This window comes from Triticum urartu, chromosome 2, assembly GCF_003073215.2.
Source record: "Triticum urartu cultivar G1812 chromosome 2, Tu2.1, whole genome shotgun sequence".
Classification (NCBI taxonomy): Eukaryota; Viridiplantae; Streptophyta; class Magnoliopsida; order Poales; family Poaceae; genus Triticum; species Triticum urartu.
Window position 1 is genome coordinate 24,565,999 of NC_053023.1, and position 6,974 is coordinate 24,572,972.

Sequence of the window (6,974 nt, forward strand, 5' to 3'; positions counted from 1 at the left end):
AATGCAGTTTCATGTTTGCCCTGATGATAAAAAATCATACGCACGTTGACTGTCGACGTCATTTCCTGGTCGAGACTTGAAAGACCCATCGAGGTGCATGCGGTCAACGTCATCGTCCTCACGATTGGGCGCAGCCATGCTCCCGAAATGCATGTCCTTTTCGTTGCTTTCCACCGTTCGTTGTCCGTTGTGGGCGGCCCATTTCCATGAGACCGCCATGTCATTCCCAGTGTGGTGTGTGCCTTCCGTGGGGAGGTAGAGACTCCAAAGCACCTCCTGTTCAGCTTTGCACACACGCACGCTTTCTTGGCGCTCGCTCCCGAAATATTGAGTTGCGGCCTCTGGTCTGCCCTCCTCTCCTCACCTTCCGTCTATGGCCGCGATCGCCATGCTATGAAACAATTGGAAAAGCTGCAACTTGAAGGTGTACCGTGATCAAGGTTTCGACTTTCGGTTTGTGAAATTTTTCGCCCTAGACCGAGATGGCCAAATTTCGGCTATTTTCAAAATTTTCGGCTGAAATTTGACCCAAATTTGGATTAAATTTGATCAAATTTTGACCAAAATCCATTTTTTTTGCTGGAAGGTATTTTTCGCCCCTGTCCGAGATAGCCGAAATCCGTTTTTCTCGGACGAAATTCAAAACACAGACCGCGATCACCCTCTGTTGCCCGTGGCCATCGCTCGCAATATTGCGGCGGACGGCCAACTTCGCTTGATCTGCAAATAGATCCTGAAAGAATGGGTTTCCAAGTTTTGTCGCTTTGGCTTAGCTTTCTCTCTAGCTAGTCCCTCCTTGTTGTTGTATCTTGGGTCTTTTGCTGGTGTGACTCAACGATCACCGAGTCTTGGCTGCATAATCTGCCTTTTAGACCTATTTTTCATGTAACCTACCGTTTTGCCTCTTTGCTCAATGAAATGTTCAGGCGGGTGGTTTGTTCCCCAGTGACCATTAGAAAAACATCTGATTTAACTGTGTGTAGTATATTTTCATTAGGGATAATTCAGTTTAGAGAAGGGAACTGCATGCCTAACATATGTACAACACAAAATTGACTGAAACACACTTCAAATGAACCATTTTTTTCTTCCACCATTTCGAAATAATTTCCTTTTTATCTTCCAAGGGGACTAGCTGGGCAATCTGAAAATCAAAATATACACCCAACTGGATTTGCCATGCTGGGACGACGGATATGTACCTAATTCAGATAGAAATGTTCGTTTAGATGCATATTGTTGCAGAGTTGTGGTAGTGTAGTACTTTTGTTTATCTGAAATGCAGGTGGCAAATTTAATCGCTAACTACCAGATCACAGAGCGGCCGGTTGAATATGAAGAGATCATGTTTCCTCTGTTTGCTCTTAACCGAATTGAGAGGTCAAATAGAATAAAGATGTGAACAATATAACTATTGTCCTGCGAAGTTGAAGAGCAGAAAATGTTACTTTCCCAATGAAATATGTCCATGATTTTTGCAAATCAACATCACACATTCATGCCAAAGGATTCCCTTTTGATCTTTAGTTTCATAGGAATTAGCTCCCAGCGCCCAAGGGATCCGAGGGGGGATTTTGGAGGCAGAAAGGAGCTCATGCATTCTCATTTTTGTTTCTCCCAAACAAGAGAACATTTGAACTTGAAACTTTGAAGGTCAGCATCATACAAGAATTACTCCATCAAACAAGTGGTTTTTTCGCATGAACTTTGTTGCAAAATCGGACAGTCGAGATAAAGGGGTGCACCTACATGGGGGCTCAACTACAAGTCTCTCTTATACCATTATAAAGTAGAGCTCCCTGTAATACATACTACTGAAGATGCAACTCGAGACCTCTAAGCTTCCAAGGCAGAGGCGTTGTGTTGTACTAGTGATTTAGTACATCAAACATACTTTGGCATGCTCTGCAAACTTTGTAGAAGTAGATTTCAGACATGAGGTTACCATTTACATTTCAAGTGTCTCAACGTAGTCCATGACCTGTTTTCTGATGTGACTTCATCAATATGACATTGGTACTTGGGGAAACAAGATGGTTGTGGTAGATTTCACAAGGAGGGTGTTGATGCCCTTATAAAAAGGCTTGATTTTCAGAGGATAGATCATTGTGGTATGAGGCCTGTCGGAATGATTAACAAGTATTACACTTCCGAGCTGAGTACACTGTTCAAAGGTTTCTATAGTGTCGCTATACATGCGAGAGATGAGATATTAGAAGAACACTGAATAGAGCATTTTGAAGGTACAGTGGTACTCTATGGGAAGGATGGGTGCACCAGTCTAATTCTAAATAAGCACCTTCAGTGTGCCGCTTTGGAGTTTTGTTCCCTGTCAATCTCTTTGAACTGAACCGCACAACCGGCTGTTCCGATGACTGAGATGTGCCTCCCTTCATCTTGGGGAGTTCGAGCACCTCATCCCTCTAGGGAATGGCTTGTTGTACGCTTAGAGAGCAGGAAGAGTTCTTGCTCCTTTTGAGGAGTTCTCGCTCCCTTTGTACTGAGATGTGCCTTCCTCCAATCTTGGAGAGTTCTAGCTAGCTCGTTTTGAGGCAATCGTAAAACTGTTGTTGTATGTAGTTGTTATGAAGAATAGGAAATATTGCTTTCCAGTAAAATCTGTCCGTGGTTTTTGTAATGATCATCTCGCTTTCATGCCAAGGAATCCGTTTCGGTCTTTAGTTTGTTCTTTATTTTGGACTCGAGCCTTCGACTTCGCTGGAATAGTTAGGTCATGGCGCAGAAGAAATTTCGTAGGCAGAAAGGAGCTGCTCTAGGTGGCGACCTTCCATTGCCTGGCTGCAACCTGAAGGACGACCCCCACGAGGGACATGGATGAGGCCAGTGATGTGCACCCATGAGGCGGAGACTGCAAGCCTGGAACATCCGGAGATTTGCAGGATGAAAACCCTGCCTTTATGGCAACACGACAGGACATACCGGAGATTTGCAGGTTGACTCGGTACATCGATCGCCACTTCCACGCTGTTTTTTTTTTTTTTGCACAATGTGTTTTATGTTTGCCAAGAAAAAAAACAAGTGAACATGTTAGTATTCGACCATATTTTTCAACTTTTTTTAAAACGTGTAAGTGCTTTTTGCCACATGTTCTGTTAACATCCATTGAAAAAATCCAAAGGCTCAAGGGCGAGTCATCTTTGTTTTTTTGGTTTCCTTTTCTGAGTTAAGTTGTCTTTGTTCCTGGCATACTGCATATGCACCCCGTAAGGTACAAGTGTATAACAGGTACAAGTGGTTCGGGCGGCAAAAGTGCAAAAACGGAACCTACTACTTCCCTCTTTGGCATGGGAGTTAAAAGTGCCATTTTTGACGAAAACCTCATCAGAGGGCAGGGAGCTCCCGCATTTTCATATAGAAGAAGAGAGTTGGTCCGGTTAATAAGGAAAACCGGACCCAAAAACCATACATGCATTGGTTAATTAAGGGAAACCGGCGAAGACCACACACACCGGACTAGCACTCAAGAGACGTCGTCCGAGCCAGATACAAGGGTGCCGAGGCCCAAGACCACCATCAACACAGCATACCAGACCAAGACAACCACCGCAACCTCAAGAACAGGCCTGCAACTAGAAGTGAACTCGCACCTAACCTTTTGAAACATGAGATCAACCATTGGCCTCCACCAATGCACGAGTTGCCTCGATCGCAGTCGGTGTAGGCGATTTCTTGTACATCTGAAGATAAGAGTTCATCTTTTCTTGCACATCCTCCTCGAAGCCTTTCTTAGATGCCATCCCCTTCGGGAGTTCCCCATAAGCCTCCGTCAACCTATATTCTGCGCGCTTGGCAGTAGGAATGTTGCAGCTCCTGTTCTTCTTCTCCAAACGTCCACTACGCCTCTCGGAACAAGTGGATGCCCCGTCAATCCGCACATAAATCGGTTCTTCGAGCAAGGACCGCGGCGCTGCGCAACTGAAACCGCTTAGAAACTCATCCAACAAGGTGGTTGATGGCACACCAATATCACCAAGTGGCTCCTTGGACCTAGAAGACACCATATTGGTAGTGCCCCCTGAAGCAAACGTCACCGAAGAGGAGGCAAAGGGAGGCACCTCTCCAACCAAACCATCAGGTAAGGCCTCCTCAAAATGCTCCAAATCATTGCTTGATGTGACTATCTCAGCAACCTTAGCTTGCTCCTCCTCACCTTGACATACCATCTCGTGTAGAGCTACATCCATAGCAGGAAGAACATCATCGGCGACAACAGAGGGCGCCGGCTCCTCATGCTCGCACCAGGGAGGAGGCACACCCAAAGGCTCCAGGGAAGAAAATCCCCCACCATTCCCCAAATTCCCTCCCTCTCGCTCCTCAAGAGACTGGTTGAAGGCCGGCAAATCAACCACTTTGCCACTGATGGCGTCCAGCCGCTCCAAGAGGCCTGAGACCTGGGCCGCCCAACCCTGCAGAGCAACAGCCATGTCGCGGAGGGGTTGAACGGTCTCCTCCACACGAGCGGTAACCAGAGCCTGCAATTCGTTGCGTAGCGCCTCGGTCTGAGCTGCAAAGAGGGGCTTCAGCAGCCCCAAATCAGCAGCCAAGGTCGACTCGTCGGGGTTGCTACAAGGGTACCCTTGAACAAGCCTAGTCGAAGCGGCAACAATAGAGGCCCACGAGCATTTCTGCAACCTCGGTGAAGGAGTTGGGGCGGGTGCTTGGGGAGGCGAGGAGCAGCCGGCGGCAATAGGCCGCTGCGGAGATGACCGTGGCTGGCAAGGAGGCGGTCCGGACAGCCACGCTCGCGATGCCCAGAACGGCTGCAGCCCAGGCAGGTGACAGGCCCACGACAGTCGGCGATGAAGTGGTCTTCCGCCAAGCAACGGAAACAGAGCCCATATGCTCTCCGCTTGAAGGCGAGGGCGCGGTCGGTCTCCTTCTTGCGGGGCGGAAGCTTCTCCAACCTCCGGCGATGTTGGCCCCCGACCTCCACCCACCCCTTCTCTATAGATGCCAGCGATGCATCGGTCACGACCAGCGGTGTGAAATTCGGGGGGAGCTGATCTGGAGGTGGCGGCAGCTTGAGCGGGGATCCCATGGCAATCCTCGGAGGCGGAGGGAGGAGGCGGCAACTTGAGTGGAGGGACGTGGCGGTAGCTTGAGCGTGCAGGAGGGACCCCGTCTTCGTCCTCAGCATCGGCAGCCAGGGGCTCTGGATCTGGATCGGGAGAGGAGCTAGGACGGAGGGGAGGGCTGGGGGGTTGGTGGCTGGGGAGGGAATCAGCGGGAGGAGGGGATGTGGTTGGGGTGGGAGAGGAGGCCATGGTCAGCGGAGGAGGATGGGGGGCGAGCTAAGCCGCCGCCGCCGCCGCGGTGGCGGTGGCGGTGGAGTCGCTGCTAGCGTCGCGGGAGCTAGGTTGAGGGGGTGACAACATGATAGATTGATCCACCGTTAAAAGTGCCATTGAGGTGGATGTTGGTTTCAGTTTTCTGAAACACTCACCGCGCCAGAAAATAATTGTGTTGCTGCCCGATGGGCCAAGAGCTGGAAACATTGATCGTCTCTACAGACACACATGTGCACACACGATGCATGGATACCGTGCTGAACATGACGCTGACGAATGCCTGTCTGGTATGCAGCGCTGCTGGTTGCTTAGCATGCATGAACTCAGCCACAGTGTGCGTACATGGCTACATTTTGCACTTAGTCAATTTACCTGCTCCTGTTCCTCCAAGTTCATTCAGGTTCACGGAGAACTCAGCAACAGTCGCCACTAGGGCTCTCATACGGTGGGCTGGCGGCGGCGACCGACATGGCCGGCCGATTCATTTTTTTCCCGCTCGGCCCCCGTGTCACCTACCCTAGGCAACACGGGCGGCACCTTGCCGCCCTAGATGTTTGAGATCGTGCCCGACCGTTTTGGAGTCTGTTCAGGAGCTCCTTCAGCACCCGGGGATTGACGTCGAACTGGAGTCGGCTCAACATGAAATCAAGCATGGTGCGATAGTCTTCTTCACGGAGCTCCTCTCCGTTCTTCAGACTAATATCACGCAATGTGTCCAGAATCTGGGCGTGGCAGGCGCGGCCCTTCCACTTCTGCCTTTGCCCTTTGTACTTCTTCCCGCAATTGAGATCCCTGTTAAGGAAGAATATCTCGCTCGTGCTTTTTTTGCGAGGAAATCGCTCTACTTTTTCCAGCGATGAGTGATTGAGTAAGGTCTAATTCAATCTGTGTTATGACCTACCTACTCAACTTCCATTCTCATGACCCAACTTATTCAATCCTCAGCCAAAATGTAACATAACATCACTTATAAGTAAGAAATTATGAAACGAATGGAATCGAAACATGGAACCGGAGCTGCAACCGAGCTATATGCAACCTTAATGAAATGAGACCACTCTCAGAACGACCCTTCGGAAAGCCCCACAACAAGCTATCCCAGAAGAAATTGTATAATTTGGCCAAAGTATTCACTTTCAGTTCCCTTTGCAATAAAATCACAATAGATACTCTTTAGAAGGCTCACTCCCTCATCTACAAACGGACAGAATAGCTGCTTAGTGACTAGGAGCGGAGCGCCCCTTTCCTGTTCTTGGTGGCGTCTATAGCGAAGAAGACCTTCCCGAACGAGGGCCGTCCAGTCCCTGGCCGGGGCGATCCAATTACCCGGAGAAGTTCTCTTTGTCTTCAAGCTTTTATTCCTCAATCCACTTATTCGTTCCCTTCTTTCATATACCTCCCCACCAATAGATAGGCCTCGATATGGCCTTATGCATCGTTCTGATGCAGAGGCCGGGGAGTCCCCCCTTTTTGAAAAAAAATAGATAGGCCTCGATTCCTTTCAAAAAGATGAAGGGACAGAGGTGACTAATTCCCCATCTCATTTGGGGCAGAAAACGAATCGACATCTCGATGTGAGCCCCAACCGCGCCATCGCCGCCCCGCCCCCTTCTCCAGCTAATCCCCTCGCGGCCGTCGGAGGCCACCACCAGGCGAAGCCCGCGT